Source organism: Netta rufina, assembly GCF_964035555.1.
Source record: "Netta rufina genome assembly, chromosome: 29".
NCBI classification, from domain to species: domain Eukaryota; kingdom Metazoa; phylum Chordata; class Aves; order Anseriformes; family Anatidae; genus Netta; species Netta rufina.
Genome location: NC_140153.1, coordinates 1,958,790 through 1,976,898, shown reverse-complemented (window position 1 = coordinate 1,976,898; position 18,109 = coordinate 1,958,790).

Here is an 18,109-nt window from a genome sequence, read left to right as displayed (position 1 = left end):
TCTCCCTCGTCACGAGGCTGCAGTTCCCGGGACACGCGGTGGACCTTCACGTCCGCTTCTGCGGAGACCTCGGTGGTCTCGCGCGTCCTTTCGTACCTCACGGCTTCACGGCGTCTCCTGGCATCGTCTTCGGGCTCCCGGGTGCGACACTCACGACCATCGCGGGGCTCCCGTTCTTCTGTGGGGGCGCCTCGCTCTTCCCTCTCTCGAGTGAGGCGGCTTCGGCGCTCGTGGACCTCCACCTCCAGGTCCCGTTGGCGATCGAGCCTCCTCTCGCGCAGCACGGGCTCTTCCCTGTCTCGTGCGCGGCAAGCCCTCGTCTCGTCCTCTGGCTCCTCGCACTCCCGGGAGCGCTCCCTCCTTTCTCCCTCGTCACGAGGCTGCAGTTCCCGGGACACGCGGTGGACCTTCACGTCCGCTTCTGCGGAGACCTCGGTGGTCTCGCGCGTCCTTTCGTACCTCACGGCTTCACGGCGTCTCCTGGCATCGTCTTCGGGCTCCCGGGTGCGACACTCACGACCATCGCGGGGCTCCCGTTCTTCTGTGGGGGCGCCTCGCTCTTCCCTCTCTCGAGTGAGGCGGCTTCGGCGCTCGTGGACCTCCACCTCCAGGTCCCGTTGGCGATCGAGCCTCCTCTCGCGCAGCACGGGCTCTTCCCTGTCTCGTGCGCGGCAAGCCCTCGTCTCGTCCTCTGGTTCCTCGCACTCCCGGGAGCGCTCCCTCCTTTCTCCCTCGTCACGAGGCTGCAGTTCCCGGGACACGCGGTGGACCTTCACGTCCGCTTCTGCGGAGACCTCGGTGGTCTCGCGCGTCCTTTCGTACCTCACGGCTTCACGGCGTCTCCTGGCATCGTCTTCGGGCTCCCGGGTGCGACACTCACGACCATCGCGGGGCTCCCGTTCTTCTGTGGGGGCGCCTCGCTCTTCCCTCTCTCGAGTGAGGCGGCTTCGGCGCTCGTGGACCTCCACCTCCAGGTCCCGTTGGCGATCGAGCCTCCTCTCGCGCAGCACGGGCTCTTCCCTGTCTCGTGCGCGGCAAGCCCTCGTCTCGTCCTCTGGTTCCTCGCACTCCCGGGAGCGCTCCCTCCTTTCTCCCTCGTCACGAGGCTGCAGTTCCCGGGACACGCGGTGGACCTTCACGTCCGCTTCTGCGGAGACCTCGGTGGTCTCGCGCGTCCTTTCGTACCTCACGGCTTCACGGCGTCTCCTGGCATCGTCTTCGGGCTCCCGGGTGCGACACTCACGACCATCGCGGGGCTCCCGTTCTTCTGTGGGGGCGCCTCGCTCTTCCCTCTCTCGAGTGAGGCGGCTTCGGCGCTCGTGGACCTCCACCTCCAGGTCCCGTTGGCGATCGAGCCTCCTCTCGCGCAGCACGGGCTCTTCCCTGTCTCGTGCGCGGCAAGCCCTCGTCTCGTCCTCTGGTTCCTCGCACTCCCGGGAGCGCTCCCTCCTTTCTCCCTCGTCACGAGGCTGCAGTTCCCGGGACACGCGGTGGACCTTCACGTCCGCTTCTGCGGAGACCTCGGTGGTCTCGCGCGTCCTTTCGTACCTCACGGCTTCACGGCGTCTCCTGGCATCGTCTTCGGGCTCCCGGGTGCGACACTCACGACCATCGCGGGGCTCCCGTTCTTCTGTGGGGGCGCCTCGCTCTTCCCTCTCTCGAGTGAGGCGGCTTCGGCGCTCGTGGACCTCCACCTCCAGGTCCCGTTGGCGATCGAGCCTCCTCTCGCGCAGCACGGGCTCTTCCCTGTCTCGTGCGCGGCAAGCCCTCGTCTCGTCCTCTGGTTCCTCGCACTCCCGGGAGCGCTCCCTCCTTTCTCCCTCGTCACGAGGCTGCAGTTCCCGGGACACGCGGTGGACCTTCACGTCCGCTTCTGCGGAGACCTCGGTGGTCTCGCGCGTCCTTTCGTACCTCACGGCTTCACGGCGTCTCCTGGCATCGTCTTCGGGCTCCCGGGTGCGACACTCACGACCATCGCGGGGCTCCCGTTCTTCTGTGGGGGCGCCTCGCTCTTCCCTCTCTCGAGTGAGGCGGCTTCGGCGCTCGTGGACCTCCACCTCCAGGTCCCGTTGGCGATCGAGCCTCCTCTCGCGCAGCACGGGCTCTTCCCTGTCTCGTGCGCGGCAAGCCCTCGTCTCGTCCTCTGGTTCCTCGCACTCCCGGGAGCGCTCCCTCCTTTCTCCCTCGTCACGAGGCTGCAGTTCCCGGGACACGCGGTGGACCTTCACGTCCGCTTCTGCGGAGACCTCGGTGGTCTCGCGCGTCCTTTCGTACCTCACGGCTTCACGGCGTCTCCTGGCATCGTCTTCGGGCTCCCGGGTGCGACACTCACGACCATCGCGGGGCTCCCGTTCTTCTGTGGGGGCGCCTCGCTCTTCCCTCTCTCGAGTGAGGCGGCTTCGGCGCTCGTGGACCTCCACCTCCAGGTCCCGTTGGCGATCGAGCCTCCTCTCGCGCAGCACGGGCTCTTCCCTGTCTCGTGCGCGGCAAGCCCTCGTCTCGTCCTCTGGCTCCTCGCACTCCCGGGAGCGCTCCCTCTTTTCTCCCTCGTCACGAGGCTGCAGTTCCCGGGACACGCGGTGGACCTTCACGTCCGCTTCTGCGGAGACCTCGGTGGTCTCGCGCGTCCTTTCGTACCTCACGGCTTCACGGCGTCTCCTGGCATCGTCTTCGGGCTCCCGGGTGCGACACTCACGACCATCGCGGGGCTCCCGTTCTTCTGTGGGGGCGCCTCGCTCTTCCCTCTCTCGAGTGAGGCGGCTTCGGCGCTCGTGGACCTCCACCTCCAGGTCCCGTTGGCGATCGAGCCTCCTCTCGCGCAGCACGGGCTCTTCCCTGTCTCGTGCGCGGCAAGCCCTCGTCTCGTCCTCTGGTTCCTCGCACTCCCGGGAGCGCTCCCTCCTTTCTCCCTCGTCACGAGGCTGCAGTTCCCGGGACACGCGGTGGACCTTCACGTCCGCTTCTGCGGAGACCTCGGTGGTCTCGCGCGTCCTTTCGTACCTCACGGCTTCACGGCGTCTCCTGGCATCGTCTTCGGGCTCCCGGGTGCGACACTCACGACCATCGCGGGGCTCCCGTTCTTCTGTGGGGGCGCCTCGCTCTTCCCTCTCTCGAGTGAGGCGGCTTCGGCGCTCGTGGACCTCCACCTCCAGGTCCCGTTGGCGATCGAGCCTCCTCTCGCGCAGCACGGGCTCTTCCCTGTCTCGTGCGCGGCAAGCCCTCGTCTCGTCCTCTGGTTCCTCGCACTCCCGGGAGCGCTCCCTCCTTTCTCCCTCGTCACGAGGCTGCAGTTCCCGGGACACGCGGTGGACCTTCACGTCCGCTTCTGCGGAGACCTCGGTGGTCTCGCGCGTCCTTTCGTACCTCACGGCTTCACGGCGTCTCCTTCCATCTTGTTCATATTCTCGTTGCAGAGTTAGTTCTGTTTCATAGTCTTCTCGTTGGTGTCTCTGTTGCTGATCCTTTCTTTCTGCATCATGTTGTTTTTCCGACCTTTGGTCTTGATAGCTGCGTCTCTGAGTTTCTCTGTATTCAGTCTCATCTTCTGGTTCCTTTTGTTCTTCATAGTCAGTTTCTTTTTGCTCACATTTCTCAAAGTATCTTTTGTCCAGTTCTAGCGGTTCCTCGATATATGACTGATGTGGTCTTTCTGAATCCAGGCATTCAGGCTCACATGGCTGGCGGCTGCTTTGTTCAAGTTCTTTTTGTTCCAGCTCACGTAGGTGGTAGCGGCTTCTCTCCTCTGTGAGTAATTCGTGCTTACGTGGCCAGCTGCAACTTCTCCTATCTGCTTCTTTTGGTTCATGTGGCCAGCTTCTTCTTCCTCCATTTGCCACTGCTTGTTGGTTTTGTGGCTCATGGTTTCTTTGATCATATGCTGGTATTGCTGGCTCACGTGGCTGGTGGCCACTACACTGGTCTGGCAGTGGTTTTGGTTCACAGGGATGTCTGTGACTCTTCACGTCTGCCAGTTCTTCTGTCTGTGGCCCCTCTCGGTTTTGTCTCTCATCCACCCATGGTTGACGTGCCTTCGAGCTGCCGCACTTGCGGTGTTGTAAATCTTCTAGCCTGTCCTGCTCAGGTGGCTGACGTCTTCTCTGTCTATTACATTGGTCGCTTGGCTCTTGGCTTCTCTTTTCATGTACCTGAGGGATCAGCTCTCTTGTCCTTGTGCTTCGTTTTGCATCATCTTTGCTCTGTGTCGTGCGTTGCTGGTGATGACTCTCCATCTCTTCTAGCGTTTCAAGCTCCTGGATCCTGGTTTCTTGCTGTGGCTCAGGTTTGCAGGGGGGATGGCGATTGGTCTCACGGGTTTGTGGTTCCTCTTCCTGCAGCTGCCGATGGCTCCCTCTATTCTTAATTTCAGGCTCTTGCAGTGTCTTACCACTGGTTACCAGCTTTGTTTTTTGCAGAAGGCATGGTCCCTTCTGCAGGTACCAGTAGCAGGCCTTAGCCACTCTGAATACCAAAAGCAGGAACTCATTAAAATCTATTTCGCCATCCCCATCCCACTCCAGAAACTGCAGAATCTTGTCAATCGTCTGAGGGTCATGTGGGTTCTGCAGGGAAAGCACATACAGGGAAACAAAAAAGGGATTTTAGCCTTCCTGCTCCTTGTCAGAGAAATGAAAACCTGGGGATAATGGCCATCTTTTCTCTTTGCATCTCTCAGGTTCTCTTTTATAGCTCCGCATCTCCTCTGTGTCTTTTTTCTCCTTTTTCCTGATGGCCACAGCTAACCAGCTCTCTTTTTGGGAGATGCTGTACTCCTCCACTGGATACATTTCCTTCCACCACTTGAAGGTAACCACACCAGCCCACAGTCCATTCTCAATTTTTTTCCCATTTACTCTTTACAAAATTGATAAAAAAGAACTGTCGTGGACAGTGCAAAAGCACACATTTGCTGCTCACCCTTGGTAAAAGCCTCTCCATCCCTATTTGATCTGATCATATGATTTACCCCCTCTCCAGGACATTTTGTGATCCTGACATCCAGTCTCAGCCTTGAGCCCTCCCCATAGCACTCACCGCTATGGCATCTGCAAACTCCTTCTGGATGAACTCTTTCATCCTCCTTCGACTCAGTTTGGACTGGTCTCCATCTTCCTTTGCATGTTTGCAAAAAGTGCTAATGATGATGGAAACGCTGTCTAAGAAGCGAGACATCTTCCTGCAGATTCACGAAGCCTGCAAGAAAAGTAGCGGACCTAAGGATGGGAGCTTAGCTTGCCTCTGAGAGTGGGAACCGGGGGAAGAATCGCTGGGGCCAGCTAATGAGATGCTGGGTGCCATGAGCTCTGTGTCCACTCCTCTGCCACGGTGAGCTTGGCTTCACCAGAGCGCTGGGAAGATATTCAAATGCTTAGGGGTTTTGGTGGGATGGGGAGTGTCCTCCAACTTGTCTGCTGACGTATTTGAATGATGTTTGATATGGGATGGCAAGATGCCCGTGTTTGTGGGTCGCAGGGAGGGGACTGGGGATGGTGACTCAAGAGACACCCCAAGAACCAGTCTCCGTGGGCTCTACCCAGGCATTCAGTCGCCAGGCTCCATGCTTCTATCTCTGCTTGGCACAAAGACACAGCAGCTACTCTGGAGCATGTCCGAGGATGTCTAACACAGTGCTGGCATGGCCCGAGACAGGACCATGCTAGGGCAGAGGCAGTTAGAGTGCTACAGAGAGGTAAAACAAGCCCTTTTGCCAGTCCTCCTGTGACCAGTAGTAATGCAAATCAATTGATGAATCTTTCGTTACACCACTGAATCCTTGACAACTAGATTTTGGCCAAGAGGGACCTGTCAGATCACCTAGGTCAGAGAAACTTATTTCATTTTACTGTGATTTGCTGGGCCGAAAGCACTGCTCCTGATCGAGTTTTGTGACTGGAAACCTCAAAAGCCACCTCTGTCCTTCTCACAGGATCCCTGAGCCTGTTATCGGGTACATCAGTGCTGGGATCTCAGCTCACAGCTGGGGAAGCTGTGCCCTGCCTGCCTTGCTGCCGCCATAATGAGCTCAAAGTAGGAGTGAGTGCACGCACCTATGTGTATGGAACACTGTTTCTTGGCATTTCCGTAGAAAACTGAAAATTTGGGCAATCTGTCCATCCCAACTGGGAGATAAGTGCAGACCAAAGCAAGGCACCAAATTTGGCTCCCACTCTCTTTTCTGTTTGGAGGAAAGCCACCTTGCCACATCAACAAAGGAGAGCATGCAGCTGGCCAAATCGCACAAAATAACACTTAATTGCAGATAAACCCAAAAGGCTCCCGGAAAATATTGAAGCAGGAATGCCATTGTCACCCAAGATGAATCCTATAGAAATAACTAATTTTCACCCAGCAAAGTATGCATTTCAGAAGGAATGACTTACCCAAATCACCAACGGGATCAAGTGGGATTCCTGTGAAGCCGTGCGGAGTGATCGGAGGACCCGGGTGCTTTTATAGGGTCCCCGACGGAGGAACAGAAAGGAGCCACCCCTTGTGGACGTTGCCCTGATTCATCTTTGGCCAAGCCCAGCTGCACCTTCATGTCCTCAAACGGGTTATTTAACTTATCATCCCCTTACCTATCATTTTAACCCAGAAATAGTAGTTGCCATGTGGCAATTCAGGCATCAGCTGGTTCCACCTAATCCGGACTGTAAAGTTATTTTACAGGTAATTGTATTTCAGATTTTTTTTAATCTAGAATAGCTGTGAAGCATATATATATATGTATTAATGGAAGGGTGTATTTTTAACAAATTCCCATTTTTATAGGTATGCATTTATATATGTATTACACACACCCATAAAAACAGTACTGGAGTTGGAGGACATCGATAGAAGTGCTGACATTTGCAGAGTTGTTGTAAGCACCCTGGGGACAGAGGGGATCTTCATGGCCCTCCAGCTTGGTGCTGCACCACCAGAGGTGATTTGTGCTTCCTTTTTTCATGTGCTTTGCTTATAGAGAAAGGACAGATGAAGACCTAACCATTCGGAACGTGTTGAAATGCAGGTGCACAGCAGAGAGATCCCCAAACCCTCCAGGAGATCTAGGCTTTTGTGGTGTCCTTGTAGCACGTACTGAAAAGTATCCCTTTTTTTTTTGGTAACTTCTTATTAAGGAGCCTTTTTATTGTATTATCCAGGTTTTTGGTGAAACAAACAAACAAAAAAATCCAACAAATCGAAACATTTGTAAATGGTAAAGTTTGCAAAATATATATATATTTACAAGAAAATGCCTATTAAATAAGCAGTGACTTTTCATTGAAAAAAAATGTGATAAAACATTTTTTATATTAACTGTCTTCTGTGAATGACTTATTTTCACTTTGCTTGATCTTTAATTAAAAATGAAAGCAGAAACCTTTTCGCTGGGAGGTCAATTCATGTCGAAGCTTCATCTGGTTGCTCTAGGCAGCTTTTCCTGTAATTATCTCTACAATCCTTGCTTGTTTTTTTTTTTTTTTTTTTTTTTTTTTAATCTTTTACGTGTAAATTAATTCGAGACCAACAGATTCTTTTATTCATTCTGAACTCTCCCTGTGCAGGGAGCAAATAGGGGAGACATCAGCCGTGCCACCTGGGCCCCTGCGTTTGGTTTTGGAGCTGGGCTGCTGCCTTGACAAGCGTGCTGGAGACATTGCGGAGAGCCTCCGGAGCATGAACCTGTCACGCAGCCTTGGGTGAGTTGCTGATCTGGCCCATCTGTAAGGTAAGATCATACTGGGTGTAGGAGCCTAATTAATTAGTGCTGGTAACAGCTTGGGGATACTCATATAAGTGCGCACAGAGGATTGTTGCTAACCATACTTCATTTTTGAGCTTTTTTTCAAGATTAAATTATACTTGTGTAAATTATACCCCACCTGTGGGATAATGATACCCTTGGGAAACTGTAATTTTATGGTAGATTGGAGTTATTATTAAAATTAGAGCATTACTGTGTGGCTGGAGCTTGTACGCACGGTGTCCTATAACAGTTTGCAATCCCCTGCGGGCGCTGGGGACGTCAGGAGGCATTGGGCAGATTTTGGGAGAGGTACATCAGGGCAGCACCAGCACCCCAGGTTTCTAAGGGCTTGGCTTTGCCCAAGGACACTCTCAAAAGCAGGGACTCGAGTTGGTCTTTCAAAACTGTTACCCAACAGGGTGGGCTCTTTTTTCCTACCCAGTTCTGCACCCATCCCTGTCGACATTTCTATAGGGTGGCCAAACCTCTGTTGCATTTAATCAAGGTGGAACCGGACTCCCCACGAGACATATAAAAGACCTTTTCTCTTCTGACACCTCCCAGCCTTGCAGGTATCTTAAACAGGTATTTGTGTCAGTGGGATAATTTTCATTGGGCTGTAATGTCCTCCTTAAAATGAACCAAAAAAAAAAAAAAAAAAAAAAAAAAAAGTCCACCCCAACTTCAAATACAACACTCCTGATGGCAAAAGTAGTGATATTCACAATAGAGTATATAATTAGCCTGTCACTAACAGGGCTCAGTGCCTGCTGAATTGGGAGGTCAGTTTTTTATTGAAACTGCAAAAAGCAGCAGCTGATGGATGGGCAGATGGACAGGGGGCTGGCTGGGTCTGGAGGTTTTAGACCTTCACCCAGAGCTAAGAAATAGCAAAGAGCTATTTGAGAATCCTCCAGCTGAGATCTATTTTGGAAGGAAAATATTTTTGTTTTTTTTCTTGTTTTCTGGAAAATAAAATGTTTCAAGGAATGAATCAGACGGATTGGGAGTTTTGATGGATAGATGATGAAATTTAAGTCTTGACTGTCTCATTTCGTTTTGACAATGTCCACAGCTGTCATTAAGGTAGGTCAGAACCTGTTTTTGCTAAGGTGTTTTATCAGCGGTAGAGCAGACTGGTGTATTTTGTGTCTAATACATTTAACTTTGACATCAGCACTTTTAGGCCAAATCATTTTTGCAACGTGTGTTCTAGGGATCATTTTGAAACGCTGGTTTTTCAGTTCTGATTCAGCGTGCAGCAAATTGTGAAACTCTGGGGTGTCCCAGAGGAGTGACGTTTTATTTCCTCGTGAGGTCTCTGTGTGCTGCTTGTCACCGGCCACAGAGCAGGAGGTGCGGGTGCATTTATCGTCTGCTGATTTGGCTGATAGGTCACAAGTGAAAGATAGTATGGGGAAAAACAGGCTGAGCATCACCCTCCCTGCGGGATGCGGAGTCCTAGACCTGCCTGGTGGTCCAGCACGTCCGAACCCCCTAATAATCCCCACTGACTTCACCGGACTGCTTGTGCCCGCAGAGTTATCCACATTCCTACATGCACGTCTGGATGAGTGCCCAGGACCCGGTACCCCAAGCCACCTGAGTTTGAGGTTGGCTCCACTCCACGTGTGCTTGGTTTGCGTGTCAGCTTTTTGTCTCTGGCCTCCCAGGTGTTGCTGGGACTGCATGTACCTGAATAATATTTTTCTGTTGTTTAGTATTTCTCAACTCCTTCTTTTGTAACCTTCTTTAGATAATAAGTGCGTTGTTTTTTTTTTTTTTTTTTTTTTTTTTTTTAATCTTCATCCCATACTCCACATTCCCCTTGCTTCTAAGATTATTAATAAATGAGGTTAAATAGGACAAATCCCTCCCATGGAGTGTTAAGCAGCTGTTTATTCTTTTCACAGCAGACACGAACAACACCCAGAGCAGATGGATGCTGCAAGGGATCTGCCCAGAGGCTGGTCATGCCATTGTATCAATCCAGACACCTACCCTCTCTGAAGACATCTCTCGCGAGGATGTCACATCCCTGCCCGTGGGAAGTGATCAGTTCACCTCAGCTAAATTGCAAAGGTGAACAGTAGCTCCTTCAGGCTGCTTGTCCCCGAGGCACGCTGCCTCCCTGCAGCCACCCTGGGGCAATGTGGATGTGTGGCATGCAAGGGACAGGCGCCCAGGTCCTCTGCACCATGTCAGCCTGCTCAGAGCTGGGCCAAGGGCACGCTTGCAGCAAAACATCGGGACACATGTGCTGTTTTGCCTTCAGTTTTATTGCTTTGCTTACACAGGCAGAGGCAGTCTAATACAGGATAAGAGAGAAGGTCTCAAGCCACAAATAATTCTATACAAACCAGGGGTGTGTAGCCCAGGGTTAATAAAGAGTGGGACAAGACATAACAAATAGGAATATAAAATCAGGGTGGCATCGGACAAAATGTCCCACCTTGCAGGGGGCGACAGCCTTGGTCGCACAGGGTTTCAGCCTTCACTGCTGTGGTGGCCACTGAGGCTGCAAGTGCTGCTGCTCCACAGGGTGTTGTCCTTTGCCGTGACTGCCCTGTTGCTGCTGAGCCTCATCCCCACTGTTGTCCTGCACCTTGGGTTTGGGGAATGGAGGTTGAGCCTGCTTGTCGTGTGTTCCCCAGGGCTTGGGATCCGGCTGGGGGTTCCCACCCCACCCTGGGGGCAGCAGTTTCTGGGTCTCACCTGGGTTGGGATCCTGCCAAGAGGTCTTGCAGACCTGGGTCTTGTTTGTGTCTTTCCCTGGTGTTTCAGAGGAACAGCTCAGGTTCTGCTCTGCTGGCTTTGTCTCTGGGCTCTGATTGGGGTTTGGACCCAGCTTTGATGCCTTTGTCTCTTGGGCCTGGTGGCTTATTGGGTTCTGTTTTGCAGCTTTATGAGTATTTCTGTCTGGCTCTGGGGTCTCACCACTCTTTGGATCCCTTTCTGGTGCCTTAGTCTTGTTGTCCTGATGGGTGTCCTGGCCCTTCTTTGGCGTCTCACCCTTCTTGGTATCCTGGTTGGTGTCCTGGCCCTTCTTCGGTGTCTCACCCTTCTTGGTATCCTGGTTGGTGTTCTGGTCTTTCTTTGGTGTCTCACCCTTCTTGGTGTCCTGATTGGTGTCCTGTTCCTTCTTCGGTGTCTCACCCTTCTTGGTGTCCTGAGTATCCTGGTCTTTCTTTGGTGTCTCACCCTTCTTGGTATCCTGGTTGGTGTCCTGTTCCTTCTTTGGTGTCTCACCCTTCTTGGTATCCTGATTGGTGTTCTGGTCTTTCTTTGGTGTCTCACCCTTCTTGGTATCCTGATTGGTGTCCTGTTCCTTCTTTGGTGTCTCACCCTTCTTGGTATCCTGGTTGGTGTCCTGTTCCTTCTTTGGTGTCTCACCCTTCTTGGTATCCTGGTTGGTGTTCTGGTCCTTCTTTGGTGTCTCAGCCTTCTGGGTATGTTGGGTGTCCTGATCCTGCTTGGTTGCTGCACCCTCCTGCACCTGATTGCTCACCCGCTGCTCAGGGTCCTGTTGTTGGGGGGCCGCTGGCCCTGCCACGCGCGGCTCTGGCACCCCACCTGCCTCCTCTTGCACCGTTGTCTCCTGTCCATCTTCTGGTGCCTGACACTGCTGGAGCTGCCTGTAGCAAGCCTTGGCCACTCGGAAAATCAGGCTGAGAAACTCACTGAACTCAACCTTGCCATTGCTGTCTTCATCCAAGAAGCGCAGCACCTTCTCAACAGTGTTGGGGTCACGGGGGTTCTGCAAGGAGACAAACAGCATCAGCAAAGCCCGTGAGCCCTTTGCACCATCTCTGTGGGATTACTTGAGCAGTCTTGGGGCAGAACCAACCCCCATGTCCCCTCCCCATGGCTCGCCTTGCTGGATCCTCACCACTATCACGTCTGCAAACTCCTGCTCGATGAGCTGCCTCAGCTCTCCCTTGCTCAGGGCGCTGCAGTCACCGTCCCTTCTGGCATAGTTGTAGAAAACAGCGATGATGCCATTGATGTTTTCCTGGAGCTGGGCCATCTCCCCACAAAGTTGAGGCAGCCTGCAAGAGAAACACAGGCAAAAAGGGGCTTTTGTCTGTTTGCTTGGTTTTCAGGTAAATTACACCTGAACAATGCAGTTGGACAGGCAGAGAGGAGGATGAGCCAGAAGGACACAGATAAAATGAAACAGAATAAGAACGGAGGGAAAGGAGAGAGCAAGAAGGGACTTGCAGGGAAGCAAATCCCTGAAAAAAATGAAGCTTGCCGTGGAGATGGTTGGGTGCGAGGATGGGCAAGCAGTGGTCAGAGATGAGGGACAGCAGGAGCCAAGCTGCTGGGGGTGCAGAGAAAGAAGAAAAAAAATAAATCCCACTTGGCTTTCTCTGGAGCAGAGCCGTGAATGCAGGGTGTCTCTAATGAACCAGAGAACAGCGTAACTCCCAACCCCTTTCCATATTTTTTCTCTCGAAGAGCTCAGCTCCAGGAAGAAGCTCTTGCTTGAGCGTGGTGGCAAAGTCCAGCAGCGTCTGTCCAGGCTTACCTGGGCAGGAGCAGAAGCGCCGGCCTCGGGAGCGCGATCTGGAGCGGCCCCGCTCTCAGCAGCCTTATATACAGTCGAAAGTCACGGCCCGCACCTCGCAGAGGAGACACCCCATCAACAGGGTGCCGCATCTCGCGCCCAATTACACTGTCATCCCCCTGTCTTCATTTGTCTCTTTCTCATTAACTTCGGCTCTGATGCTGTTCTCTGGAGTTAAGACATGATCCTTCCTAAGCTCGCCCCACCTGCAGACGCATTTTAGAGGAATTAAGTAGAAAAGGCTATTTTTAGTGCTGCAGGATTTAGTTTAAGGTGATGCCCAAGCAACGCCCGGGACTCTTGTCTTTGGCGAATGTGTTTGGTGAGCAAGTAATCTGAGTGACTGACACCGGGGAGGAGGCTGCCTGGAGGCGCTTGCATGGTGGATAAAGAGAAAATAAAACAAAGGTAGAAAAAATAAGGATATAGTGATGCCAAGATTAACGTGATTCCTGCCAGAAACTCCCACTTCTGGAACCCGACAGGGAGGCAGGCACCCAGTGAAGAAACCTTTTCCAACAGTGCCACCAAGTGGCACTTGGGGGGGGACAGAGGGGTGACACGGCGTGGCCAGGGGGTTGCAGTTACTGCGGTACCGGGCAGGGAAACTGAGGCACGGTGCAAGGAAGGGGCTTCTGCTCCTCCTTTGTACGTCCTTGCACCGCCATATCCCCCCTGCTGCTACAGCTGCAGTGTGATATGAAAGTTATTTCCTAGGCAGTTTTGTGCAAGACTCTTAAGTGTCCTCGCTTTAGCTGTCTGCTTTTAAAAGTCCTTTTCTTGGCAGTAAGAGAGTCTGAAAAAAAATAGTGCTGGAAATGCACGTGGCTTGTAATGTGCAAGGTGCTTCAGACACAGACAATAAAATACAGCCAATTTTGTGTAAGGAAAAGGACTTTCAGGAGAATGCTCCTGCTTGCTTCATGCCTGGCACAGGGAGGGTTAATGGGAACCAGTGTATTTGGGTGAAATACTGGCAGGTGTGCAGGGGCACTGGGAGGGGATAAACTGGGGAGCCAAGGAGCCCCCCTACTGCAATAGGGGTGCTGCAGAGCTGGGTGGCTTCGTGTCTGTCCTGTCCCTTGGTTCCTGTTACTCCAGCAAGCTCTGTCTGAAGCTGTGCCCTTTCCTTAAACTAGGAATTTTCTGATCCATCCCCACTTCCATCTCTTGTGCAGGGACACTGGCTGCCCCCAGTTCCTGAGGTGTTGCCAGCTGCAGGCTCAGGGCCTTTGGGAGCCTCTTCTGATGGTTTCTGTTTTTTCTCCCATGCTCAAGCTGCAGCTCTGAACAGAGCCAGCTTGAACCTGAATGAAGGAAGTGAATTTGAATCTTGGAAGCAATAATTCTGCTTTTATTACTCTCTATTAATCTATTGACCTGTCTGTTGTATGTGCGCGGGAGCACACCACTTCTCCTCTGGCGGGGCATGTTGGCTGCTAATCCCATTAAGCTGCAGGGAGGGTGGGGGGCAATTACTGGAGGCGCCTTGGAGAGGCAGAATTGCTCAGGGTGTTCTTGCAGAAGTTATTTCTGGCCAAATCACCCAGACCCTGGGCAGGGCGTTTTCTCCCTCATAGACAACCGTAGACAATAAGAGGTTTATGTTGTGCGGGACCTCATACGTGCTTTACAAGGCAGAAAAGGTCAGGGGGTCAGATGGGACGTGAAGAAGTTGAAAGAATGAAGTGAGAACAGCATAACAGGAGGAAAGCACTGCTTGCAGGAGAGCTGGAGCTAAATGAGGAGGAACCCAGAGGGCAGGTCCTTCTGGTTAACAAAATCCCCTGGAACTCAGCGGTGCTGCGGTGAGAGGTGTGGGGAGGCTTTGCACAAGCTTGCACCTGGTTTCTAATAATCCTGGGTGGTTCAAACAGGGCTGGGGTGAGGTTGGTGGCTGGAAAGGAGCTGAGCTTCACAACTGCTCTTGCTGCAGCACAGGAGCAGTGTTTCGGCTGCTCTTTGCCATGAAAATTGCTCTGCCAGTCTGCAGAGCCTAAACTTTTTGTGCAATTTGGCTGAGGTAAAGCACGAGCTGCAGTTTCCGTGTTTTTCCCCCAATATCAAAAGAGGCTGGCAGGCTCCAAAGCTGTGCCCCGTGTGTGAGAGGCCAGTGCTGGGAAGGCATTTGCACCACAGCTCTGATGTCAGGGCAGGATCTTGCTTTTACACGAGTGATCGTTCCTTCCCCTGTGATGCCACCTGTGCTCATGAGAACAGCAAATATTTTGGGAGCTTGCATTTGAAGCAGCCAAAATGCATGTTAATCTGGGCTGGCTTCCCAAGGCTGGTTTACCAGGGAGGCGCGGAGGGACGGGGCAAGGCGTGGCGGGGGAGTGAGCGAGGCTGCAGCCCTGTTTGCTTGGCAGCTGAGCTGCAGTGATAATCACAGATTTTGGAGGAGTGTTTGCCAAAGGAGCTCTGTCTCCTGAGCTCACTGGGAGAAAATGTGCTGGGGCACTGGGCAAACCAGCTCCTCTGGCTAGGCAGTGTGCGTTCAAACTTGGTCTGTTAGTAAAATCCTCTGGTTGCTTGCTTTAAAGAGTTTGGACACTCCGTTTTTCCTCATCCATCCAGTTTGCCTTTCTTCCTGCTGTGGGTTCTCCGGGCTGGGGATCTGCATGGCCACAGGGGGCTGGGGGTGATGCTGTGACCTTGGCGTGGCCATTTGGAGCGTGATTCTTGTCAGGTGGCCAGGAAAGAAGAAAGGTGTGGAAAATCTAAGTGTGTACGGTTGCACAAGAGGCTTTAAATAATTTAGCAGCTCTTAGTGCTGTTAGCTCTGGGGTTGCAAGGAGCAGGCGTCGGGCGGTAACAGCAGGGACCAGTGTTGAGCTGGTGTCGGGACTGGGGGTGCCTGGGGGTGCGGGTTCCGTCACAGCGGTCAGGTTTCTCAACAAAAAGGGGCAGGAAATTATTGTTTGTTCCTGCATGACTCAGGGGGGTTGTTCCTGCTCAGCAGGGAAGAGCAGAGGTGTAGGTTAGCACTGAGGAAGGAGGGAAAGTGTTACACTGAATGTTTAACCTGATAAATTGTTTAAATGCACATTTTGGGGGGCTTGAAAGAGTTGGGGTTTACTTTGGGACGTTAGAAGAAAAAGCAAAAGCCTGCTGTAGTGTCTTCACTGTATGCAGCAACAGGAGCTAGAGGTTTGTCTGCAGTTATTGTCCTTTCTGCCTGTTTTTTCCCCCTTTTTTTCTTTTGTCTGCTGAGAGCAGTTGATGCTGAGGTTCCCTTTTCTTGCCTCGTTGCACACACAAAGCGCAATTCCCAAACTTTCCCAGAGCTGGAGCCCATTATGCAGAGAGCTTTATCACTACATCTATGTCATTATCAGGAATTAAGCTAATTGCAATAAAAAGCTTTATTTTCCTATGCTGCCTAGGCATTTCAGTAAGTTATTTCTGTTGCTGCCTTCTTTACTGCTAATTCATTGTGACATTAAGGAGTGTAATACATCAGCTTTTCTCTAATACACATTTCTACTTTCTTACATGTTAATGAGCATATTTAACATTTCTTCAGAGATAATTGGATTCCGAGGCTCCCTGTGGTAATGCACTGAAAGCCAGCTAGCAGTGCCTTTAATATCTAAAAGACCTTCTGCATTTGAATAATCCCACAATTAAAATTAGGAATTAATCTCTTGGCTGAAACAAAGCTTTCGAGGATACTTTGTTTTGAGGCAGTTTCAATACATATGTTAACCGTAGTTACGGCGAAGTTAATTAAAACGTTCTTTTGCATTTCTACCCCAGATCTCACAAAGGGGCACAGGTATTTCCGATTATTTTATTCCCCTTGATCCTTCTTGTGACAGCAGGATTTTTCTGTGCTTCATTTGCTCATGGCTTACCCAGATGGCTGTTTTAATGCAAAATATAGAAGTCATCTGCAAGTAAATTATTTTCTGAAGGGGCAAAGGGACTCCTGAGTTTCTTTCCTCTTCCATACCCAGAGCTGTTTAAGTAAATGATGATAGGTGCACTGCTGTGCATGGTGTTATATGGAGAGCACATATGAATTTCTTTATTTCATGTTAAGCAAACCTTTAGTAATTAGAGATCAAGAATAAAGCTAAGAAGGAAGCAGAGGTGAGATGAGATAATTCTTCATAGCAGAAAATGTGGGCTAATCTCCCCTCCCTCTGCAGGCACCTGCCTTTCTCTGCCTGCAGAAGGATGCAGGTGCAGCAATGTGTGCACACACGACCACAGCTGTGTGTGCTTGGGTGGGCAGCCAGGACCCCAGCCCTCTCTGCTGCCCACCCCCAGACCTTGCTTGGACACATCCAGCTCTGGGGATTTTTGGAAAATCCTCTTCTAAGCATTAACCAGCTTTTTGTGGCAGTGCACAGAAGGCTGGAACTCTCTCCTCTGTGCTCTTCTTCCCCTGTTGCACACGGCTGAGCTCGGAGCTTCTGCTGGGCTAGGGATGGAGGCGGCAGCAGCTTGTCCCCACCTGTCCCCAAGCTGTCCTCACGCTGTCTGCAGGGCAGGTGGGATGGGGCAGTGGCTCCCTTGTGGTCCCTTGTGGCTCTGTCTGCGAAGGCTGAGGGTCAGACCTGAGTCACCTCCTGTGACCGTGGTGGAAGTGAGTCACTGCTGGGCTCCTTCAGGCTGCTCCCCTTGGTGGTGGGAACGATTTCAGTGCCTTTCCCCGTTACCTTCCTCACTGCCCGGCACTTCAGTGGGAGAGTTTTGCTTCTTTTTGCTAGCTAGTTTTAGACGGAAGGTGCGATTTCAGGGAATGGATTTTCTCTAGCTGGGGTGGAAAGATGCTTTCTGCTGCCCCAAACAGCAGCTCCAAGGAGCGACTGCGGGAGCATCCAGGGCAGGTGGGGAGGAAGCGATGGGGAAGGGCTGGGAGGCGGCCGTGCTGCAGGGATGGGAGCGTGTCTGCAGCAGGAGGTGGGAGGGGGCAGCGAGGATGTGTTGGGAAACTCGACCTGATGGAAACCCCACCAAGGGCAGGCTGGTGGGGTGGAGGAGCTGGCTGGATGAGGTGCGCCAGGGAGGATCAAGGCGTTGCGCTGGGCTGGCAGCCAAGCACCGGAGCGGGTGCTTTGGGGCACGACAGCACTCACCCGGCAGGGACCCATGTGCGGTGGCAGGAGTGGGGCAGGCAGCTGCCTGCACAAATCAGGAGGGATAGGGGGGCACTGGGCACTGGGGGTAAAGCCAGGCTGGTGCCCTTTGTTCTGGCTACATTACCCATGCCACTTTCAGCACTGCAATCCCTGACTGCCCTGCCCACTCCACTCTTATTTTCCCAGGAGATGTATAGACAGGGAAATCAGCTGCTTTCTTTTAAACATTGGGATTGATCTTCCTTTAGCCTGACTTTCCCAAGAAGGACAACTTCTATGCTCCCAGTTCTTATACCCTAACCTATTATTTGCAAGCAAGTTTGACACAGTGGTGTGGTTCAAACAAATGCTAAATTTCTACCAGTTTCACAGAAAAAAAAAAAAAAAAAGAAAGAAAAAAGGCAGTATAGCTTTGGTTAATGCTGCCACAGTAGAACGGACCAGCCAGTTCTCCCTTTGTTGGGCTGTTGGACACAGGAGAGACGGTGGAAACCAGGCTCTACCAGTTCTGCCTGTGGGCTGCCTTGTTCCAGAGCCGTGTTTCTGTTTGTTTATGCTGCGAAGGCAAACACAAAGGAAGAAACTGGGTACTGGCAGGCTCCCAGCCAGTCTCAGGAACTTCTCCCCATGATGTACGTTTCTGCTGAAGTTCAGAGCTGTGCTGTATGGCAATGGAGCCAGTCACAGCCTATGGGCAAAAGCCACCTGGCCCTGAATCCA